Source organism: Spinacia oleracea, chromosome 1 (genome assembly GCF_020520425.1).
Source record: "Spinacia oleracea cultivar Varoflay chromosome 1, BTI_SOV_V1, whole genome shotgun sequence".
NCBI lineage: Eukaryota > Viridiplantae > Streptophyta > Magnoliopsida > Caryophyllales > Amaranthaceae > Spinacia > Spinacia oleracea.
The window spans coordinates 100,662,963-100,688,497 of record NC_079487.1 but is presented as its reverse complement, the minus strand read 5'-3'; the positions used below and the strand labels follow the sequence as shown (position 1 = coordinate 100,688,497).

Here is a 25,535-nt window from a genome sequence, read left to right as displayed (position 1 = left end):
TTTTTCCAGATCTAAAAACATTGTGAAGTCTCCTCTCTCCCTAGAACTCTCCGTCCATTTCAAACCCTAGAATTCATTATCTCTCTGTTTCATCCAATTCGTTCAATGGCCAATTCGTTCAATGGGTTTATGAAAGAGCTTCGATATGGTTCCTTCCAGCTCTCATTACAATCTAGACGAGTGGATCGACTGTTGATGTAGCGCAAGCCTCCCCGGCCCTCCTACAATAGGTTAATATTTCTATACCCAAATCTCACTAATGTTTTTGGTTTTCTTTCTCATTTTTTGGATAAGTTTGTCGATCATTTTGAAATATGTAATGGGTTCATCTCTTTTGATTTTTTGTTGAATTTTCAACCCCAATTTACAGAGAGATAAAGAGATGGCGGATGAGAGAGAGGACGTCGACCTTGTACTGCGCTTGAAGTTCTACCTTCACTTCGTCAATTGTGGTAGGGTTTCAATATAACTTCTTAAACTCTTTGTTTTCTTCGATTTTAAATGATTTATGATGTTTGGTTGATTTGGTTTCTTAATTTTTGGGGATTTATTGTTATTCATTTTAGTTGTTAATTTGATGTAAATTTGTGGGGTTCTGTTAATTGAGAGATTGGATTTGGTAATTTAAGGGTTAGTTTTTTTAATGTTTCTGTCAAATTTGTTGATTTGGAGTCAAATTGGTTCAGGTTATTTGGAATTCACAGTATGTTTATTTGTTTGATTTTCCTATATTTGAATGCTGGATGTTGTGGTATTCTTTATTCATTAGTAGGTGGTAATTGTGTGTCAAATAAACACAGATAAATTACAAGCCAGAATGGCAGAGCCAGAGGTGAAGTACATGAGTAGAAATTTGCCATGAAAGATTTCTGTTTTCAGAAATTATGATCTGTTGGATTCTTTCTTTGGCTCATGTTAAAGTTCTTAACATGGATTCTCCTTTAATTTAATTTGGAGTTCTGTAATATGTTCACGAGATTGAACTTAGTTTTATGTGTCTGAAGTTGTCTTTTTCTTCATTTTGTCAATTGAGCAGTAGCTAGCCGGGAAAATATGGCAGCCATTAGCAAGTATATGGGCTTGAGCAGTGTTAAATGTGAGATCTTAAACTCCTTGCAAGGGTATTGGAATAGTTGGATGATTGATTTTTCTTAGTCGGACAAGAGTGCCTGTCAAGATCCACATGTTTTTCCATTATTATATCATTAGGTGCAAACTTTGCTGGTTGAGGGAATGTTCATAATTCTCTTTGATTTGCATGGCTTTCCATAGCTGTATGGATTTGAGATTTTGAGTATTTTAGGTTCATGTAGAAATTTTTGGCAGCAGGTCATTCTTCTATAGAGTTGAAGGGCTTGTGATATAATTTGTTTCACGACTTTCACTTCTATTCCCTTTTGCTCAATACATAATACAATAGCCTTTAATTTGTTTGTTTCAACATATATGAAAAATAGCCTATAAATTTCACTTTGGCCACCTTGTCGAAGTTAATCCCTGGATGTTTGTTCGATGTTTGTTTTTCTGAGGTCATTAGTAATGCCAATAGGCGGTTGAATCTATTATACCCAACCCATATTTTAAGCTCGACTTTTTTCCCATCTCCTTAATCTGTGTTAGTTCCTTATTCTCCCCGACCCATATTTTAGGTGTTTATTTAATGGAAAATCAACTAGTATTCATGAATCATGATTACATTTCTTTCCTGTGGACAAGTTTCTTGGGATCCAAATGGGAGATACCCAGATTTTCTCTTCTGCGTGATTCTCCGGGTTTGCTAGGTTCTCTATGAAGCTTTTTGCCATTCTCAGCAGATGATGATGATGATGATGATTTTATCTCTGCCAGTTTCTTCTGGATTTCTGTTCTAGCCTTCTGTATCAACAAGCTTCTGATATCAATCAGTGGAGGAACAGGTCGCCTAGCAGAGGATTTGTTAGGGGTAGAAAACTGGGTACAGTGCATCTGTTTCCCTTGGGCATTGCTTCGGTAACAACCTTACCACCAAACTCACTACCATTTACAGACAAATTACCTCCACTCTCAACCTTTCTTTTCTTATACGACCTCGTAACCTTTGATGTGCCGACAGATTGATTACAGCCAACTGAACCATTGGTACTTGAATCAGCTTTCATCTTTTTCCTAGGTTTATTTGGATGTCCGTTGGTCTGGTAAAATGTATCAAATCCATTAGGTCTGACATTCCCATTTCCACATCCATTAATGCAAACTGTCCAATGGAGTTGTTCCCATTTCCACATCCATTAGTGCAAACTGTCCAAAATGTAGGAGGAAGAGAAGACTTTAACAATTAGTCACTGTAGAAGACAGTTGACCTTTCCTCTGGAGATGATATGTAGCTCTTTTAGCACTATCTGATAAATGAGTTCTAAAAAGTAGTGCTTATAATTTGCTTCTTTTGGTTACTGTAAGTCTGTTCTATAATTCAAATGTTTAAATACGAAAAGTGAAAGCATAATCATTTTGTTTTAAAAATAAAAGTATAAACAATCACGCAAAGTATATAGGTTAAGGTTTACTTAAAAAGATTATCCAAAAAAAAGTTATTAAAAAGACACTTAACTTCAATATGAGATATTTCATGCATCAGATAGACTAAAGCTAGAAGTTCTGTTTTTCACATAAATCACATGGGATGGGAGACAAGATCCAGCTTATGTGATGCAAAAAAAAACAGGATTAAAAATTTAAACTTTGATTCGTATAATTAGTACTTGTATTAAACTTCTAATTCTAATAACCTCAATAGAAAAGGGAAAAAAAAGGGATAGATAACTTGGGTGTGAAGACAATTAGGTTGTCAGACAGAAAAATCTCAAGTCCCGTAGGTAATCAAGATAGATTGTGAATTTTTCAAAAACTTAGTTCATGGAATGTTGTCAGCTACACTAGTCTTGAATGTGAATATTTTGAGTTCAGATATACAGTTTCTTATATTAGACACAAATTAGGACCACCCCATAGAAAATTGCAAAACATATTGAGTTTTTGGAATTTACTCGATTTCATTTGTTTGATTTTTGTGTAATTGAATCCCGTGCCACCCATATCTGATTATCGCTTCGTTCTCAATGTTTGTTTTTGGTCCGCCGCCACCAGCGGGTCCTAATCATGCCCGTGGGTTGTGTTTATAATTATGGCCCCTCAGACGGATTCCTGGACCTGCCTGAGGGAGATGATCAGACCACTGATCAGGAAGCGGGTGAGAATGAAGCTGCTTCATGGTTGCTACTTAACCCAGGTAAGAACAACAACAACCTAAATACAAATGGGTTTTTAACTGGAGGAGGAGAGGTTGATGAGTACCTGGACCTATTTGAACATAATTCATGTAACACCCCGACAATTCCCATTTTCTAAAATAACCCTTTTTAAACATAACTGTAGGGAATTATCAAAGTATTATCGCCCGTGTAAAAACGTAATGGCTTATTCAGAATTTTGCAGCGGAAAACATAAAACTAACTTTTAGGTTCATAAATAATCTTATTACATATTAGGTCCAAAACCAATTAATTGAAATAAGGAAATACGAATAGTACGACAGTTTCAATTTTAAGTTAACAAACCGAATCACTTAATAAAGCAAATATAACTACAAGCTCTCTAATCCCGATCCCAATGATGCATCATCTTCAAACCTGTAGATGGGCAACGCTTATTGATCCTTAGAGACTGCTCACCAAAGTTGGGTCATCACAGGATCAATAAGGCATAGCCATGATCAACACACACAAACAAAGCACGAAATCAGCAAGGCTGAGTACTACATACTAAAACAATAATAATCCTAACATGATACTATTAACGAACAACCCTAACATGATACTAATGAACATAAACAAGGGCAGACATAACATGATAATTTGACGACCATACTTGACTAGGCTAGGCTAGACCTACAACAATAATATTATTTTAGTTGAAATAGACAATGGACCGAGTTGACCGTCCGACAGCCTTCACTAAGGAAGACGAGGTACGGGCGCGACTCCGTAACCTCAGAGACCTGCGATATCGAGGAACATTTGAATAAAAATAGGACACGGTGATCAATCCGGTCCGAGATAAAGGCCATGGGCTACCACCATGAACCCCAACTCCTGTTTGTCCGTCACTTTAGACGTGCACAGTCTAAAGCTATTGCTACTCAGTTTCACTTTACATGATTTACAAATTGAGACTCTGTTATGACTCAACAGTCACATAAGGCATATAATCCACATTCGTTCACAACTGTTTTTATCTTGGAATTAAGTACGTGATCATAAAGGCATCAATCAAGACTCATTCCAATTTACCCAACCTTTCCTTTAACCATGATCAACCCTGTATATGGGTATAAAGTTTCAACTTACTAAACAAGGTCCTCGGCCCTCATAAAGTAGTGAAAAGCTAAAAAGAGAACAACAACCAATCGATCCAAACCAATCTTATAGAATAATCTAGTGTTCCCAACCAACATGTTTGTATCAATCATCCATACTAACATGTTACAGTTCTCTTAGTGCAAAATAAGTTCAATAAGTTTGTCCAACAGTATTAAACATGCACATTCCATATAACCAAGTTCGTCCATAATATCAACATCACCAAGTTCAACAATAATATCAACATAACCAAGTTCAACAACAAATTCAACATGGTTTCAACAATTAGCACACATTCCAAGCACGCAAGTATGTACGTACCTTGTGTGAACAAACTGATAGGCCACTTTAACACTTTCAAAAGTCGCCTAAAGAGAATTCTCCGCCTAAACAATCCAACAAGTAATCCCAATCAATTTCTAATCATTGGCAACCATAATAAAGCATTCTAAATGCATCCTAAACATATTTAGAACTTTCCCCAATATCAAAACTTAAACATTTGATTTCCTAGCATCATAATTATTGAACTAGTGATTGAAATTCGTTGAAAACTTTTTGCAAACATCGTACTTTAAATTTTCAGCAATATAAATTCATTTAAAAGCTTCACCAAGGTCAATCTACGTTCCTAGTATCTCAAAACAACCAATTCAATAATTCATACTCAACCTATCATGATTAAAATCATAAAAACCTTGAATTTCATACTTTAAACAATCAAAATTCATATTTCAAAGTAATTTGATAATCTGAAAATTAATAACTTTATTATATAATTTGCATAATCTGAAATTTATAATTTAAATTACAAAAATCATCACTTTAATTCAAGAAACATAATTCAAATTAATAAATCATAAATAAGCCCTAACTTATAATTCAATCAACCAAAACTTGAAATTAATTCGTTTATAAACTCAACCAACATCTGAAAATCATGTTCAAACCATAAAAATTATGAATTTAATATCAAGAACATAATTTAAATTAACAATTATAATTAATTAAAATAATTAGTTACTTGGGGTTTAAGAAATAACCAAGAACCAAAGAGGAGAGAGGTTCGGCCGGCTGGTAGGTGGTGGCTCACGACGAGGGGCTGGGCACGGTGGCGTGCGTGCGGTGGCTGCTGCGCGAGCGGGGCTGTGAACACGCAAGGTATTAAGGGAAGCACGAAAGAAAAATCGAGGGGGAGGGAAGGACCGAAAACAGAGGAAGAAAGGAAAGAGGGAAGACGAAAAAGAAGGATGAAGAGGAGAGTGTTACCGTACCGGCGGTGGCTGAGGAGTGCGGCGGCGGCTCGGAGACGGCGTGGAGGGAGAGAGGGCGGCTGAGGAGTGAGCGTGAGATTGGAGGAAGGAGTTTCCTCTTCTTTTTTTTCTTTTTTTTTCTTTGGTTTCACGTGAGTATGGAGGGGAGAGAGGAGGGTTTGGTTTGTTTTACGTGAATGAGAAAAGAGAAGGGAGTATGGTTTTGGGGTTTTGTTGGTTTGGGCTTTGCCCAATTGGGTTAGGAGTAGAATTTAGGTTGCTGAATCCGAAATGGTTAGGATTTGCTTTCTAATTTCAATAGAACGTGATTTCAAAATCCGAATTCGTTTTAACGTAAAATTCAAAAACCAATTTTGATTTCATAAATCATTTAAAATATTCAAAATGTAATAACATAATTATATTTTAATTACATATTCATTTCTAAAATTCGTAAATTACATTTAAAATATTAAATATACGTTAAAATATATAAATAAAATATAATAAAATTACGGGGGATTACAATCTACCCCTCTTAAAAGAAGTTTCGTCCCGAAACTTGACACGGAAATTCACATATCTTTCCAAACTTTTCACTTATTCTTATTGTAGAAGTACTTTGTGCCACTCTTGTGCACTCTTTTGCCAACTAAGCGTTACTTGTAATACTCAAGAACACATTTTCTTATGCAGAGAATCTATTTACTTGCATCATCATGTAAAGGTTGCTAAAAATAAGCATAAAATGCATAAAAACACCATAAAAATAGGTAAAAAGCGTGAATTTCTATCGCATTCTACCCCTCTTAAAGAAAACGAGTTACGCCCTCGTAACTCACCTCAGAAAATAACTCTGGATACTTGATCTTCATTTCAGCTTCGGCTTCCCACGTTGCCTCTTCGTACTCGTGGTTCGACCAAAGTACTTTCACTATGCTGACGTCCTTATTGCGTGTACTACGCACTTTCCTATCAAGGATTTTCACAGGCCTTTCTTCGTATGTGAGGCTACTATCAATCTGGATTCTCTCAGGCTCTAAGATATGACGCTCATCTGGGATGTAGCGCTTTAGTTGGGAAATGTGAAACACGTCGTGCATCTTTTCGAACTCCATTGGCAAGGCTAACTTGTATGCTACTTTCCCTATTCGTTGCAGAATCTTATATGGGCCTACATACTTGGCACTTAGCTTCCCCTTTTTCCCGAATCTCATCACACCCTTGGTTGGTGATACTTTCAAGAATACTTTATCACCTACTGCAAGTTCATCATCTCTTCTTTTCAAATCAGCATAACTCTTTTTCCTATCCTGGGCAGCTTGAATTCTAGCCTGAATCATTTTTACATTCCTGACGGTCTCCTCAATGAATTCCGTTCCCAAGACTATATTTTCACTGAAATCATTCCAGCAGGTGGGACTTCTATACTTTCTCCCATATAGTGCCTCAAAAGGTGCCATCTTAATGCTTGCATGGTAACTATTATTGTATGAAAATTCGATCAAGTCTAGATGGTCTTCCCAACTACCCTTAAAGTCAATCGCACAAGCCCTCAACATATCTTCCATAGTCTGGTTAGTTCTCTCAGTCTGACCATCGGTTGCAGGGTGGAAAGCAGTGCTCATTTTCAAAGTTGTCCCAAGGTTCAACTGGACCTTTTGCCAAAATTTCGAGAGGAATCTTGAATCACGGTCTGAGATAATATCGGTTGGGACCCCATGCAACCTCACTACATGCTTAATGTAAGTCTTTGCAAGCTGTTTCTTTTTCCATGTCTCTTTAATCGGAATAAACACGGCTGATTTTGTGAGACGGTCCACAATTACCTAAATGGTATCATTTCCGTTCTTTGATCTAGGCAAGGCAGTAACAAAATCCATAGAAATGGAATCCCACTTCCATCCAGGCACTTCTAAAGGTTGAACTTTCCCCATGGGTCTTTTGTGGTCTATTTTGACTTTCTGACAGGTTAGGCATCTAGACACAAACTCGGCAACTTCCCGTTTCATATTAGGCCACCAATAGATTTGTTTCAAGTCTTTGTACAACTTGTCACCCCCAGGGTGCACAGAATATGGAGTATTATGCCCCTCATCCATAAGGCGTCTCTTGAGATCTTCACACTTCTGTGGTACACACCATCTCCCTTTGAACCTCAAACTACCATCTTCATGAATCTTGAAATCTACTTCTTTCCCTTGACCCATCTTTTCTTTGATTTTCTCTAAGCACTCATCCCCAGCTTGACTCTCTCTAATCTCCTCGAATATAGACAACCCCAATGACAATGCGCTCAGTTTTGCTTTGGTTTCCCCAGGATTTACTATTTCCAGGCTAAGTTTCTGCATGTCTCGACACAACTCTTCAGGTACTACCAAGACATTCATACTATGGCTAGATTTCCTACTCAATGCATCAGCAACTACATTTGCTTTCCCCTCATGGTACTGAATGTTCAAATCATAGTCCTTGATCAACTCTAACCATCTTCTTTGTCTCATGTTGAGATCTTTCTGGGTGAAAATGTATTTTAGGCTTTTGTGGTCTGTGAAGATCTTACATGTTGCCCCATAGAGGTAATGTCTCCAAATTTTCAAAGCGAAAACAATCGCAGCTAGCTCTAGATCGTGGGTAGGGTAATTAGCCTCATATGGTTTTAATTGACGCGACGCATACGCAATCACCTTCCCATTTTGCTGTAACACACACCCCAACCCATTCTTCGACGCATCACTATATACCTCAAACCCTTCATTCCCATCAGGTAAGGTCAAAACAGGTGCTGAGGTTAAACGCTCTTTGAGAATTTGGAAGGCTTCCTCGCATTTTTCGCTCCACTCAAACTTTGATTCTTTCTTCATCAAGTTGGTCATGGGTCTTGCTATTTTTGAGAAATCTCTCATAAATCTCCTATAATACCCAGCTAGACCTAAGAAACTCCGAATATCAGACACATTCTTCGGAGTAGGCCACTCACTCACAGCTTGAATCTTGGCAGGATCCACAGAGACTCCTTCCTTTGACACATGATGCCCCAAAAATGCTACCTTTTCCAGACGAAACTCACACTTAGAGAACTTTGCATACAACTGGTTCTTCCTAAGCGTCTCCAAGATAACCCTCAAATGCTCATCATGTTCCTTTTCATTCCTCGAATAGATCAGAATATCATCAATGAATACCACCACAAACTTATCTAGGAATTCATGGAAAATCCTATTCATTAAATCCATAAATATGGCGGGTGCATTTGTTAACCCAAAAGGCATTACTGTAAACTCATAATGGCCATAACGAGTCCTAAATGCAGTCTTAGGAATGTCTTTCTCAGCTACCCTTAATTGGTGATATCCCGAACGCAAATCAATCTTTGAGAATACACTTGCCCCATTCAATTGGTCAAACAGGTCATCTATCATAGGCAAAGGATATTTGTTTTTGATTGTTACGTTGTTCAACTCCCTATAATCAATACATAGCCGCATACTCCCATCTTTCTTTTTGACAAACAATACTAGAGCTCCCCACGGTGATGCACTAGGCCTAATGTACCCCTTGTCGAACAAGTCCTGCAATTGTGTCTTTAACTCACTCATTTCTGGGGGTGCCATCCTATAAGGTTCTTTGGATATAGGTGCGGTTCCGGGATTTAACTCTATGGTAAACTCAAGGGCTCTAGCCGGTGGCATACCCGGGATCTCATCCGGAAATACATCTACGAATTCTCTTACGATTGGGATATCCTCTATCTTTACCCCAGCTTCCTTACTCACATCTTGGACACTACAGAAAAATAGTTCGCACCCTTTATTAATCAATTTCCTCACTTGCAATGCGGAGATCACCCTAAAGTTCCTAGTCTTCCCAAAACGTCTATATGATATTGGTTTCCCAGTAGGGTTCTTTAGGCTTACTTTCTGAATCTCGCAATCTATCCTGGCCTTGTATAAGCTTAGCCAATCCATCCCTAGAATCACATCTAGGTCCCCCAAACTAAATTCTATCAAATTAGATGGAAAAGTGCAATCTTTTATCTTCAAAGGCAAGTTCTTAAATAATTTCGTACACCTTATTGTTGCACCATTAGGCATACTAATAGGTAAATCAATTGCCTCAAAATCTACTAACTTCAAATTTTTAACAATAGAGGTCGAAATAAAAGAATATGTTGCCCCTGAATCAAACAATGTTTTAACAGGTAAGGAGTTGATAGAGAAAGTACCCGAAACTACATCTGCAGAACGTTCAGCTTCATTTCTACTCATTACGAACAGCTTTCCAGGAGCCTTGTTGTTACTGTTGTTCCCATTGGCAGGTTTGTTTTGGTTTCCCTGGTTATTTGGTGCCCCCGCAGGCTTCGAACCTTGGTTCCCCGAATGGTTAAACCCTGGTTTCCCTTGGTTACTACTCCCACTACCATTCAGCTCTTTCTTCTGCTTTGTGAAGCACTCAAACTCTATATGTCCCTTCTTAAAACAATAGTTGCAAATTACCAATTCCCCTTTACAATCCTTCCCAGGGTGGTTGTTTTTGCACCTCCTGCAGTGGTACACTCTGTCAGTTTGGTTTCTGTTGTTATAGTTATTCCCCTGGTTGTTTCTTCCCTGGAAATTACCCTTACCATTACCGTTACCATTACCATTCCCATTTCTATTCCTTTTGAAGTTCCCCTGACTTCCCCCAGCATTAAACTCTTTCCTTTTATCCCCAACAGCAATATTCTTTTTGTCTCTCCTGGTCTGTAGGCCATAAATATGAGCAGCTCTCCCATACACAATGTCTAAGGACGTAAAGGTTTCCCCGCCTAATCCCAGTTGGATCTCATCGGTCAACCCCTGCTCAAACCTCTGAGCCTTTAGTTCCTTAGTAGCTACCACCTCAGGTGCAAACCTCGATAAAGCTATAAACTTACTGTAGTATTCAGCAATGGTCATATTCCCCATCCTAAGGTTGATAAACTCCTGGGCTTTCTGCTTCCTCATAAAAGGAGGATAAAACTTCCCCCTCAAAGCAACAATAAAAGAATCCCAATTGAATCCCTCAGCAGCACTTAGTCTAGTCCCATTTTCCCTCCACCAAAGGTCGGCCTCATCTTTCAGGTAGAGGACAACTTGGCCTACTTTCATATGCTCAGGACAGTTTACCGCCCCAAATAGTTTCTCAAATTCCCTGATCCAGTTTTCAAGGAAGGTGGGGTCTGCCTGCCCCTTAAAGTATGGTGGCTTAACTTTCGCAAGCCTTTCAAACATGTCCCCTGCAGAATCGGGACGTTCAGTTCTTTCCTGGGTTAGTTTTTCCGCCAAGAGGCGAATAGCAGCAGCTAGGTCACTATTATTGGCCATCCTAGAGCGCGACCTGAAATTAATATACTCTAATTCAGGTTCAAAACTTTACTTATATTATCCTCTAGCAATGCAATATCACATCAACATTCAAAATGCACACGAAATGAACACTCATGCAAAACATTCAACTGAGAGGCAAGAAATAACTTCAATCATCACGAATAATAAGGTAGAATAAAGAAGAAAACATTCCCCTTGCGTGCCCGTAATAAACTTTGATCCTTTAGATAGTCAATAATCTAACTTTTATTCCTCAGAAGAATGTCAATAACCATCCTAAATATTAACACACCTGTTCTCAAAATAAAGTAAAAGGTTCTACGATATAAACATAACTGTGGTTGGGCGAATTGTCCAACATTTTTCTCACACACAACTAAATATGCAAGCAAAGCTAAAGGGAAACATCATCAGACTTGTCCTTTGATTCGCTATAACCTTCTAGGGTGAATAACTCATATTTAAGTTCATCATCATCATCCATATCAAAATAATAAGCTTCCTTTCTTGGCCTAGAGGATCTTCGTAGACCTTGAAGTTGATGATTAGTTTCCTCTGGCTCAGGCTCAGGTTCAGGTTCATGTTCAGGCTCAGACTCAAACTCAGGCTCAACCTCCAATTCATGCTCGAACTCAAACTCAAATGCATGTTCGAACTCATACCCAAATTCATGCTCAAACTCAGGCTCCGAATCGCTTTCAAGTCTCAAAACAGCTTGATAAATATCGACCCTAGTTTGCCCTCTAGCACGATCAAATTCACGAAGGGCTTCATCATCACTATCAGGTTCTCCTACTCTTAAAACTTGACGCAGAACAAGTTCATGGCTGGTGTAACTGTTAATGTCAGACTCGTAATCCATTTCATTTTCATCATCGCTCAGAACAATAGGGTTAGAATTGCTCCCTATTCTATTTCCTTGTATGCCAGACATGATTAATGATCTATAACAATTAAACATAGTTTCTATGTTAGTAATTAGTACTCTCGCTTGCCGTATGATCCCACAATACACAACAAGTAAGAATATGTATTAATGGCAAAGCATAGGAAAGACATGACAGTTAACAGGCACAAAAGTACAATCATGTTGACATAATGCAGACACAATGTTCCTATTCTATATGCCCTTTCCTATGCTACCCATCTCTCAAAATAAACATAGTATATCAAACATTGAAGCATAAAAGAATAAAACGAGAATGATTTATAAGAATTAATTTGTTTGAACGAATAATTATTTAAACGACAAATAATTAATAAATAAGTACTATATATATATATATATATATATATATATATATATATATATATATATATATATATATATATATATATATATATATATATATATATATATATATATATTCGGTACTGTAGCAGCAACAGTAAATTTTTTTTTTTATATATATATATATATAATTACGAAAATATTAATTTAAAATTAAAAAAAACGAAATACATGAAGTCACACAAACAAGAACGTATTTCAAAGCATGTAATTCAAGAGTTAATTTTAAAATAAATTCAAACATTTCTAACTAATAACTTTCAATTTATTCACTAGTTGTAGTTTAATTCGATGAAATTCTTTTTACGTAACTAATTAGTTAGTTAGGCGCCTAAATTTTAAAAGGTAGACACGAAATGTCAGTAAAACCTTTAGCTCAAAAATACCACTTTGTAACACCCCGACAATTCCCATTTTCTAAAATAACCCTTTTTAAACATAACTGTAGGGAATTATCAAAGTATTATCGCCCGTGTGAAAACGTAACGGCTTATTCAGAATTTTGCAGCGGAAAACATAAAACTAACATTTAGGTTCATAAATAATCTTATTACATATTAGGTCCAAAACCAATTAATTGAAATAAGGAAATACGAATAGTACGACAGTTTCAATTTTAAGTTAACAAACTGAATCACTTAATAAAGCAAATATAACTACAAGCTCTCTAATCCCGATCCCAATGATGCATCATCTTCAAACCTGTAGATGGGAAACGCTTATTGATCCTTAGAGACTGCTCACCAAAGTTGGGTCATCACAGGATCAATAAGGCATAGCCATGATCAACACACACAAACAAAGCACGAAATCAGCAAGGCTGAGTACTACATACTAAAACAATAATAATCCTAACATGATACTATTAACGAACAACCCTAACATGATACTAATGAACATAAACAAGGGCAGACATAACATGATAATTTGACGACCATACTTGACTAGGCTAGGCTAGACCTACAACAATAATATTATTTTAGTTGAAATAGACAATGGACCGAGTTGACCGTCCGACAGCCTTCACTAAGGAAGACGAGGTACGGGCGCGACTCCGTAACCTCAGAGACCTGCGATATCGAGGAACATTTGAATAAAAATAGGACACGGTGATCAATCCGGTCCGAGATAAAGGCCATGGGCTACCACCATGAACCCCAACTCCTGTTTGTCCGTCACTTTAGACGTGTACAGTCTAAAGCTATTGCTACTCAGTTTCACTTTACATGATTTACAAATTGAGACTCTGTTATGACTCAACAGTCACATAAGGCATATAATCCACATTCGTTCACAACTGTTTTTATCTTGGAATTAAGTACGTGATCATAAAGGCATCAATCAAGACTCATTCCAATTTACCCAACCTTTCCTTTAACCATGATCAACCCTGTATATGGGTATAAAGTTTCAACTTACTAAACAAGGTCCTCGGCCCTCATAAAGTAGTGAAAGGCTAAAAAGGGAACAACAACCAATCGATCCAAACCAATCTTATAGAATAATCTAGTGTTCCCAACCAACATGTTTGTATCAATCATCCATACTAACATGTTACAGTTCTCTTAGTGCAAAATATGTTCAATAGGTTTGTCCAACAGTATTAAACATGCACATTCCATATAACCAAGTTCGTCCATAATATCAACATCACCAAGTTCAACAATAATATCAACATAACCAAGTTCAACAACAAATTCAACATGGTTTCAACAATTAGCACACATTCCAAGCACGCAAGTATGTACGTACCTTGTGTAAACAAACTGATAGGCCACTTTAACACTTTCAAAAGTCGCCTAAAGAGAATTCTCCGCCTAAACAATCCAACAAGTAATCCCAATCAATTTCTAATCATTGGCAACCATAATAAAGCATTCTAAATTCATCCTAAACATATTTAGAACTTTCCCCAATATCAAAACTTAAACATTTATTATATACTTTAAACAATCAAAATTAATAACTTAAACATTTATTATATACTTTAGAACTTTCCCCAATATCAAAACTTAAAAACCTTGAATTTCATACTTTAAACAATCAAAATTCATATTTCAAAGTAATTTGATAATCTGAAAATTAATAACTTTATTATATAATTTGCATAATCTGAAATTTATAATTTAAATTACAAAAATCATCACTTTAATTCAAGAAACATAATTCAAATTAATAAATCATAAATAAGCCCTAACTTATAATTCAATCAACCAAAACTTGAAATTAATTCGTTTATAAACTCAACCAACATCTGAAAATCATGTTCAAACCATAAAAATTATGAATTTAATATCAAGAACATAATTTAAATTAACAATTATAATTAATTAAAATAATTAGTTACTTAGGGTTTAAGAAATAACCGAGAACCAAAGAGGAGAGAGGTTCGGCCGGCTGGTAGGTGGTGGCTCACGACGAGGGGCTGGGCACGGTGGCGTGCGTGCGGTGGCTGCTGCGTGAGCGGGGCTATGAACACGCAAGGTATTAAGGGAAGCACGAAAGAAAAATCGAGGGGGAGGGAAGGACCGAAAACAGAGGAAGAAAGGAAAGAGGGAAGACGAAAAAGAAGGATGAAGAGGAGAGTGTTACCGTACCGGCGGCGGCTGAGGAGTGCGGCGGCGGCTCGGCGACGGCGTGGAGGGAGAGAGGGCGGCTGAGGAGTGAGCGTGAGATTGGAGGAAGGAGTTTCCTCTTTTTTTTTTTTCTTTTTCTTTGGTTTCACGTGAGTATGGAGGGGAGAGAGGAGGGTTTGGTTTGTTTTACGTGAATGAGAAAAGAGAAGGGAGTATGGTTTTGGGGTTTTGTTGGTTTGGGCTTTGCCCAATTGGGCTAGGAGTAGAATTTAGGTTGCTGAATCCGAAATGGTTAGGATTTGCTTTCTAATTTCAATAGAACGTGATTTCAAAATCTGAATTCGTTTTAACGTAAAATTCAAAATTCAATTTTGATTTCATAAATCATTTAAAATATTCAAAATGTAATAACATAATTATATTTTAATTACATATTCATTTCTAAAATTCGTAAATTACATTTAAATATATTAAATATACGTTAAAATATATAAATAAAATATAATAAAATTACGGGGGATTACAATTCAGGTGCAGCCGTTCAGGTAATCAGTTCTGCGAGCCGTTGTATAACCAGCAGCAGGAATTCAGTGTGGAGATGACAGTTAAGTGTAGGGAACCAAAATATCACCAAATACAGTACCAGAACTTGCTAAATGCTGTGAAGGATTCGATTGTTCAGGGGTAAACTTGTTGGGCAGTATGTTGCAGCTGATGACGCTGGACCTCTGATGTCAACAATGCAGGTTAGTGCTCATATTCACAGCTCAATGCATACAATGTTAGTGCTCTGGCACATTCAGAAACTGACATTGTTAGATATGCAGGTTGTATTGCTTCTTGTGTTATCTGGTGCATTTCTTAGAGCCAATCAAATTTGTTTCTCCTGCGATGCCACCCGATACTGTGAGAACTGTGGCTGTTCTGTGTGGACATGCAATTGCTCAGAGTTCTTCAGCAATCCTCGGCCATAGTTATTTGAGTGGTAACTTATATTGTTTGTCTTTGCTTTGTTTCCAATCCATGATTAGTTTTATACTTCTAACTGACCTCAAGGTGCAAAGAAGAGGGTGGCGGGATGATTAGGTTTGGTCTGATGGTGATTGCTGCCGGGCAATGGTGGCTTGGTGGGGTTGTCGATATAATTGCGGTAGTGTAAGGTAGTAGAATTACGGCTATTTTGCATAGATATAAAAGGTGTCATTAAGTTGTATGGAGTAAATGAGATACTCCATTAAAAAGTAAGCGTAATGAGATACTCCATTAAAAAGGTAAGCGGCGGTTAGATACTTAGATATAGGTAGTGGAGGGAGTGGGGGGAGTGGGTGAAATAATGATATTCATTTTAACATTTTATTTTTTCCGGAATTCATAATATACCGTTTTGCTAAAAATATGGTGTCTTTGTTTTTATTTGAATAAATGAATATCTGAGAGACCAAATTTCTTTGTCGCCTGATTTTAAATTGATTTTCTAAGAAACTATATTTCTTAGTTGTATGGTTTCTTTATCTAAGTTACCAATTAAGTGACATATATGGTTTCTTAAACCATTTTTGTAGTAGTGCTTCCTTATATAGTAGTAGTTGTCCCTCTAAATTATATGTAGCTAATAACAAAAATTATCTCCATCAACCGTTGCTTTGAGATTATAGTGTAGCTAGATTATTTAGACTTATGTATATTGATGATCTGGAGCTTATTGTCTATAATTGCAACATACTGCTACATGCTTAGTAATCAATGTCGACCTGATATCTTATTTATTTATTTGTTTGTTTATTTGGGGGAGGGGGATAGATAATGGTTCAGAATATATAAACAGCCTGGAAAAGACTTGTGTGTCCGTCCACCTTGGAAAATTTTCACTATCTGACTTGCCACCTGTCTCTTACGAGAGTCTGAAATTATGTTGATTGTTGAGTTTCTTTATGAGAACCAAAGCCCAAGTTTCGAATGGCAAATCGTTTTGGACTTGGATCTTCTTTGGAAAATTATATTCTTTGTCATGACTGTGTTTTAGTTCACATAGACAAAGTAGTTGACGGACATAATAATTTAACTTTTGAAGTAGTAATGCAAACGACATAGAAATACAACCAGTAACAAAGAATAAAGTCATAAAATACGATATTTACTTATTGTGTTTAATGGGGTAATGCAAAACATACATTCGTTTTTTAAAGTTGTTCAATGTTGGTTTATTTGTCGGGGAAGTAAATTTTCATATGTTCATTTTTTAAATTCATTATTCGGGAAGTACTAATCCCCCGACCTCTCATCTTGATTTATTTGTTTAATTTCTTTGCAGGGCTCGGTACGAGGAGGATGACACTCATTCAAAGAGAGGTGTTCTCCTGCTATATAGAGCAAGGTGGGCAACGGATAGGAGAATGCGTTTGTTGTCTAGTAATGTTATGTTTTATGTTTTTCTTATGTGTTGGATATGACGTTGGATGCTACTTGGAGAATATATATGGTTGTTGGAACATATATGTATGTTATGTCTTATACACAGGTCTTTGTAAATTCCCGTTTTGTCCGGGTTTCGTAAATTACAAGGGAAATTATGGCAAATTTTTTGCAACCTATTAAACTATTTATAATGTTTTATTATAATTTTTTGTCAAAATAATAGGATTGTCCAGGGATAAATATGCATCTTATCGGAGCTATTATATTTATTTATTTAAAAAAAAAAAAATTAATTGCAGCGCGTGTGCTAGCACTAAGCTGCAAAATGACAACTAATTGCAACGCGTATTTCTCAACAAGGCGCTGCAACTACTTTTTATTTGCAGCTTATAGGGGTCGATCCACGCTGCAACTAATACACTATTTGCAACTTATACAGGTCTACCTGCGCTGCAATTAACCTATTATTTGCATCGTCTATGATTGCTGCAAAAAATTTTACGGTATTTGCAGCCATCACAATTGCAGCCCGCGTGCCAAAAGCCCGTTTTACCCGCGCTGCAAATGTGATTTTTTCTACTAGTGAAAACAAGAAATGACTCTACGTACAACATAATATGTGTCATAAAGGAACAAAGGGGGAGTGAGAGGGAGGTTTTGGAGGAAAAAGGAAATTCAATCGAGAACTATTCTGACATAACCCAAATACCTTATTCCATGACATAAATGCTCAGCTACATATAAGTGGGAGAGAGAAGGGAGGGAGAAGGAAACAAAGTGCAAGACCATTCCCAAAGATTATCCTTCGTGGTCTGGTTCCCTTTTGGAAACAGAGAGGTGGAAAAGTGAGGAAGTCGAAATGACGTTATACGTACTCACAAAGGATGAATTCGTATACACTAGAGGAAAAAACATCATAAGTTGCCCTTAAAATAGGCTTATAAGTTTCCAATTGTAAGTGCAACATATGGGGGGGGTCACTTTTGTGAAATTATCAAAAGTTGCCCTTACCTTGTTTGCAACAAGGGCAACTTATGTGAAACTTATAAGTTGCCCTTGTTGCATACAAGGGCAACTTATAAGCTTCACATAAGTTGCTCTTTTTTGAAACAAGGGCAACTTATAAGCTTCACAAACAAAGCCAATAACCACAAATAGCTTTTCAGTCTTATCGAAAAGACGCCGTGTTAGAAAAAATGCCCACAACACCAGCATATATCACAAGTTACAATGAAAGTAAGTACATCAGACAAGAACCTGATCAATTGTCCGAATATCAGGAGAAAGACCACCATGAACACATAGCACCTGCAGGATCAAACAGGGATGATTAGCCAAGAGAAGGTGAACAAGGAACACAGGTACACAAAGGTGTCAGATGATAGCACTGTCGACTTCCAAGATCAAAATTTACCTCTAACCCATTGGCCATAACGATTCCAATACAGAGAAACATGTATAAAGGAAAACCAGTGCATTTGCTCCAATCAAAAGAAGGATAATGAATGGAGTCAAATGTACAGTCTCCACACACGTTTGAGAGATATCTTTCTACAACTTGAACCACTGACCTCCTGGAGAAATATGTATCAGCTACTATTGTAACAAGAGTAAGATGTTAAAATAACATACAGTTCCATTTATAATTGCTGAGAGAGTCAGATAATCAAAAACATCCGTGCAATATCTCCATGCATTGGCATTTCCATACTTCCTCTGGCATTCATCATAAAACCCATACACTTGAGAAAAGGGAGTTATTATTGGCAGTCGGGAGAAGAATAAACTTGAGCATTTACTGCAGACTATTTATATTCAAGAAGCATTATGACACTCTGATTGATGTAAAATGCATTAAGCCTGGGATGACTGAACTTACACAAAAAAGATATCCTGTAAGGGAATAAAGCAAGCACAAGCTTCCAAAGCCAAACGTAGAGTACAAAAAAATAGGTTAATTGTAGATTTAGCATCTTTTCATTCCAAGAACAAATCCCAGATTTTGCATCTATTCATTTCACTTTGTGATAAATTCATGTATGCATTAACTTTTATTTTATCTTATAGGCATAGATAGTTAATTAGATTGCCAAGAACAAATCCCGGATGTAGCATCTACTCATTCCATTTTGAATACTAAACGTTATAGTTACTGATATTATTAATCACACTAATTGAGAACTGTGACGAGAAATATGATAAATAATGATATCTATATCATTTATTAAAAGTTTGATCTCAGAAATTTCTTGTTCTATCACTAAATGAAAACTACCGAGGGATATCATGAAATATAAAACAAAGTCTTCACAAGCTACCTGAAGGTTCTAAAAGAAGATACACCACCGAGCCTTAGCCATCAATGCGTATCATCGGTCTATTTGCAGTATTTGCTAGGTCAAACATTCCTGCATGAGCAGCTTTCTTCCTTTTCACCTACATCATGGCATAACAGGTAAATCCTAATAAATACATAACTTATCCAAGAAGAAATTTTAACCAAAGAGGATGCAAATTGCTTTAGTCACCTAACTTCTAACGAGAAGTATGACTGAATGAGACACACACATCCAGAGACAGAGTATGTTAGGCATTAAAACATACCGCTCTTCCAATTATTTCCATGAGCTCACTGTCATCTGCACCACTGCGCATGGGGTCTCTAAGGCTTACCTGCTAGCAAAAAAAATCCTTAACGATTGCAATTAACCTGTTATATTGGAGTGACAACTTGACAAGGGAAAATTGAATCAAGTCAAAAGATTAGAAAACATAACATGTAAGTTATGACTGTGTCGATGAGCATTCGCACTAACTTGACCAATTGCCCAATAGTTACCAAACTTAATTCCTACTAACATATTCAACAGAAAAAGAAATATAGCCTAAAACTTAGCGAATGCTCAGGCGATTTGTCATATTTTTGTAAGCTAGCCTGCGGACTTGGATGGTTTAAATACGGCCCTGCAAACTTGGATGGTTTAAATACAGAAAATCAAGATTGGATGAAAACCAAACTGAACTGCAAAGAAAGTTAAAACAATGCTCAGCTCAATAAGCTAAGGAATTAGTTTTCGAGGTAGACACAATAGAAGCAATCTCAAACAGTATGATAAACAATGTGTTCTAGTTGTCCACCATGTAGTATTGACAGAAACCCAAAATAGCTACAGCCTACAGGCGTTGGCATTTCCATGTCCCAGTACATATCAGAGTATAGAAATGGTTCGAAATATTGGGGACACTACAAAAAATTGTATTATTAACGACGGGAAAGTTCGTCGTTAAAGGCCAATAATCGTTGATTAATGACGGGATTTTCTGTCGCGAACCCATCATAAAAGGGGGTCGTCGTTAATGGAAAATCCCGTCGTTACCCCGTCGTAAAAGACATTTACAACGGTTGTTCCCGTCTTTGTTTGTTGTTGGCCTCGTCACAAAAGACTTTTGTGACGAGATTTTTGACCCGTCGTAATTAGATTGTCGTTAAAGATACAAATTCTTGTAGTGGGAGTTGATAGGCATTAATTAACCATGGAAAAATGTAATGAACTAAAACATGATACCAGTGACATATTCATCATATAATCACACACAAAATCAACTGATGAAATGAACAAAAGTTTTAAGCACTCAACAGCCGAAACCTCTAAAATGTGATGAATAAGTACAGAATGTAAGCACCAATTTGAACTTTGAATTACCAGCAGGATCACAGATACAACCAAACAAACAAATAAACAGCAACAAGAATATCTTTAGTTGCAGTATGTCATACTCATACCTATATCAGAAAATTAAAAATTAGGGTTTTATAATTTGGGGAAACAAAATCCCAAAATTGAAATCAATTAAATCAATTAAGAGAGGAATTTTGAGTAATTTACCGGATAGATGATGAAGCATCAACAGTTGGAACCAGAGGCCACCGACAACGGCGGCGACGTAGCGGAGAAGAACAACACAACCAACAATAAAGAGGAAAGAGAAGAAGAAAGCAACGACAGGGCGGTGTGGGAGCAGTGGTCACAGCGCGGCGGCGCTGAAGAGAAGAGAGGAGAGGAGATCGAGTGAAGTGAGGGAGACAAGAGGGAGATGAGTGAGTGAAATTCAGTGATGAAGTAAGGAGGGAGCCGGTGGGTATGAAACGGAGGAGTGAGCAGCTTAGTGTGAAATGTTTTGTTTAGGATGCGCTTTTCCAAAATGGAGGGAAGAGTTTTTTGTTTTGATTTTTTTTTTTAACCATCAAAGGTGGCACTTGTAATATAAGGGCAACCTTTGATGAGCCACTTATAATTATTTTTCCTCTAGTGATAACACATCCTTGAATAAGGAAATAGGTCATGGATAAATTAATCCTTGAGCCACAACTGATAGATCTTGGCAAAGAAAACAAAGTGTATGTTTTATGTTGATATTTATACAAAAGTCATAGTAATGTGAAAGGAGATAAGGTTTGTTATTAAGAATTGTTTTAGTTTTTCTTTTTCTTCCCTGATTCGCAAAGTTCAAGAAACCTTGCTCTATCTTCATACTTTACAGACACATTGAACATTTTTGACAGATGGAAAATTTCCACTATGTACTGACACTTTAAAAGACACGTCATATTTCAGGGTTAGCTGGAAAACCACTATGAGCCATCAGCCTTCACCCTATACCTAGACAAGGGTTTAAAGCTTTGGCTTGCAAATAGACTTATGTATCAAACGAGCACATTTTACCTCATCAGACAAGCTTTAAAAGGGAATACATGCCAATACAAGTATGGTACTCATCAGCACATGCAATATTAAACTAAGAATAAACCATGCTTTACTGAAATGATAAGAAATAACGACCATAATTGAGTCGTATGGTTCTACTAAATGACCAAGGTGAGAAACATGAAATAGACACAGAACCGTTTACCATTTCTCACGAAGAAGCATCATAGGTCACCATCAGTAGCCCATCTTGATCAAGATTCTAGGACAAAAAACCCCAATCATAGCCCATATCCCTGAACAATAATTAACAAAATGAGATTTGATGGTGCGTTAAATAACTATTATATATAATGCACAAAACTAACACACCTATATCAACATCCAATATTCCTAGATACTCTCTTAGACTTCATTATGCACCAAATATGTAATATTAACATAATCACATGCCCACTTTCACTTACAAAAGGCCATATAAGAGAATGCAATCATCTGGAGTAAGTGTAGAACTCATAGGGAATTGTACACATTTTGTAAAATACAACAGATATACTAAATAGTTTCAACTAATTATATTATGTGGCAGGTCCGAGATTCTGATTCTGCTTTGATTATAGTTTTAACTCATTACATTATATGTAGTTTTCCCACATTCAGTAGTTAACTTCTGGAGCTCATCTAGTAAATAGTTGTTAGTTCTCACCTTTTCATTTTACTTTGAACTTAATTTAACTCATTAAATTAAATACAATCAACATTCACAACTACTGACATTGATTCATGAACCTACAACATTATTTAAAAAAACAAGAATCAATTCAAGAATAACTTAGAATTATGAAAAGAAAATTAACCTAATTTTCTTAGAAATTAGCCTTTTTTCATTGGTCTTGCTTGCGCCAACGTTCCACTTCTTTGGAGCTATCACCTTCGCTAATTCTTCTCTCCTGACAATTCAAAAAGACACCAAATTATCTCAACTTTAGTTCGCAATTAAGCAGAAAATGTGATTTAAATGAGGATAGCCTAAATTCACGTCAATCAAAGAAGTACAAATTAAAAATCACCCTAAACAATAACATTCCCACCAATCCAAAAAAATGATGAAATTCAGAAATAAAACGATAAAAATTGTGGTAAAACTATAATACAGAGTAATAATTAGAAAATCACACATCCTTTTTGTTGCGGTACGATGACGAATAAGAAACCCTAAAACCCTAGAAATAAATGGATCGGCTCACCTTCAACACACAATTAAGATGAGTACTTCGTTATCTCATCGTTGCTTGGTTTTCGTCACCACTGTGTTGCTGGTCAAGGTATTCCCCAGCTGCAGTGAATTCAAAGTTTCTCAGGAAGATAAGAGAGAAAGAGAGTGTGTGAGGAAAGGGGAAAAGCGCAGAAGCCATGGAGGAAGAGGAGATCATGACATACGGTGAAAGCAGAGCTGCAAGAAGGAGAAAGTAGCGAGTAGGAGGAGAGGGGAAGGAAGGAAGTCATGGGAAACCTAAGTGAGGAGAGAGAAAGAAACGAGTTGGGGGAGACTGATGAATACGGAGTACTCAACATTAGTCAGACATGAAAGGGTTTGGCCGTAATTTTACTATTCTTAAGAGAAAATGAATTTTTTTCAATTAAGGATTTAGGGGCAAGGTAGTAATTTAACTATTCTGAAGGAAAATTGAGGACTTCTCTTGCTTTTAAAAGGGTTAAGATGAACTCTAGTTTTTTTCCATACTCCATTAATGTAACTCTTTGAGGTATTATTAGTTTCTCTCTTTATTTTATTAATTTCTTTTAATTATGTTTTCATTCTTAGACTTAAGTTTCATAAATTATTTCATGATTGAGTAGTTTTCTATCTAGAGTTTGGGAATCCATGTTTATATTATGAATCTTATTATTGTTGATGGTTTTATTATTCATTAATATTTCTAGTTGATTAGGTTTATATTGTTAATCTCTGAAATCTGATCAATTGTTTGATCAAATCATGCTAATAGGGTTTAGAATCGAATGATCGACTTTTAGAGGCTTACCTACAACTAGCAATTCTGATTATGTTAGCGATCGTACTACAGATGTTGAATTGAGAGTGTTAAGACCCGACCGTAGGATTAACTCGTGCTCTAGATACTTTGAATACTTGAATTGTTGATGATGTTTTGATTGATTTTGAACTATAAACATGGTGAACCATTTCCCTAGATCTTCTAATTTGTTTTCCTATTTATTTTAGTTTAAACCTTCAATCCTAAATTTCGTGACATTGTTAGTTTCTCCGTACTTTGAAAGCTAGATTTAAATAGCCATCTCTCTGTAGATTCGACCCTGCTTACTTAGCTACATTGTTAGGAGGATTCTCTAGGATTTTACTTTTGACGGGTGTACGTCGACAACCTATCAAATTTTGGCGCCGTTGCCGGGGAGACAATTTTATTTTTCTTTTTAGCTTCTATTTTTGGTTAGGCTACATTGTATATAGTTTTTTGGTTTGTGTATAATATTTTTTTTTAATATAAAATGGATTCTATTTGTTTTCCTCAATTTGAGAATGAAGTGTTTTTGAGATATTATTATAGGCTCGGAGATTTTCCTGGTCCAAATCATATATTTGAACAATGGGAACTATGTATGGTGATTTATGAGGAATTGAATGAAGATACAAGATTGGTGTTGGATTCCATGAGTAGTTATATATTTGTGGAGAAGACTCTAGAAGAGTGTTGGAATTTGATTAAGCAATTAGCTAGAGATACATATGAGTGGGAGATGACAATTCTTGTTGAACCTACTCTGCAAAATTTCTCTTTTCCTAGGTGGGTGAATTCCAGGGTTTGGTTTAGGCGTTAGGGGTCTGAACAAGAAGAGTAGAAGAAGGTTTCCAAAATAACCCTCCCTCTATTCCTTTATCCACGTGAAATAATTTTATTTTCTAATTTTTTTAAAGATATCAAAGTGTTACATAACAGTGTTCCTTAAAATTAAAGTGTTACGTATAAGTGTTATCTATCATAAAGTGTTACAAGATAGTGTAACATTTGATCAAAATGTTACATAAAAGTGTTACATATTTATAAAGTGTTACAAAAGTGTTACTTAATCATTTTATAATTTTGTAACTTGTAAACTGTTACCATATGGTGTTACATAAGGCCAATTATGTAGTAGTGCCTATTCCTCAAATTCACAACCCTCCTCCGTATTATTGTTCTTGTTAATTGTCTTGTCATGACCATGATATTTCTATTTGTCCCTATAACGAATCATATATTAATACTGTCAACCCTTTCCTTCAATTTGATATTCACAATTTGCACCATATTTGATATTTATGAATTATTTGAACATTTTCCAAAGTCTAAATGTATGTTGTATAAGTTTCCTTGTTATTAATAAAATTCTCTTCAATCTTTGTTTTCCTATAATTTTTTTTTATGAATTATTGAAGAGTATAGCACGCAAGTATCCAAATTGATAGAGTTATGTTATACCTTAGTTACCAATTGTCTGTTGGTTCAGTGGTGATTGGGCCTGAACTTGGTA

At 36.3% G+C, this 25,535-nt stretch overlaps 2 long non-coding RNA genes across 3 annotated transcripts; one reads left to right on the top strand and one right to left on the bottom strand.

Annotated features, from left to right (window-relative positions):
• Positions 1-346: 346 nt before the first annotated feature.
• LOC130468065 (uncharacterized) lies at positions 347-17,350 on the top strand. Of its 2 annotated transcripts, none has more exons than XR_008928426.1 (5): positions 347-452; positions 3,124-3,265; positions 15,394-15,608; positions 15,690-15,847; positions 17,174-17,350. It is a non-coding gene; the product is annotated as an uncharacterized lncRNA (long non-coding RNA). The 2 variants fall into 2 exon arrangements; XR_008928427.1 differs by lacking the exon at positions 347-452 and adding an exon at positions 877-1,096.
• Positions 17,351-18,468: 1,118 nt separating this feature from the next.
• On the bottom strand, positions 18,469-21,500 carry LOC110793944 (uncharacterized). Its single transcript, XR_008928424.1, has 5 exons — positions 21,165-21,500; positions 19,882-19,950; positions 19,596-19,713; positions 18,692-18,851; positions 18,469-18,585 (listed from the first exon to the last, which is right to left on the bottom strand). It is a non-coding gene; the product is annotated as an uncharacterized lncRNA (long non-coding RNA).
• Positions 21,501-25,535: the final 4,035 nt, after the last annotated feature.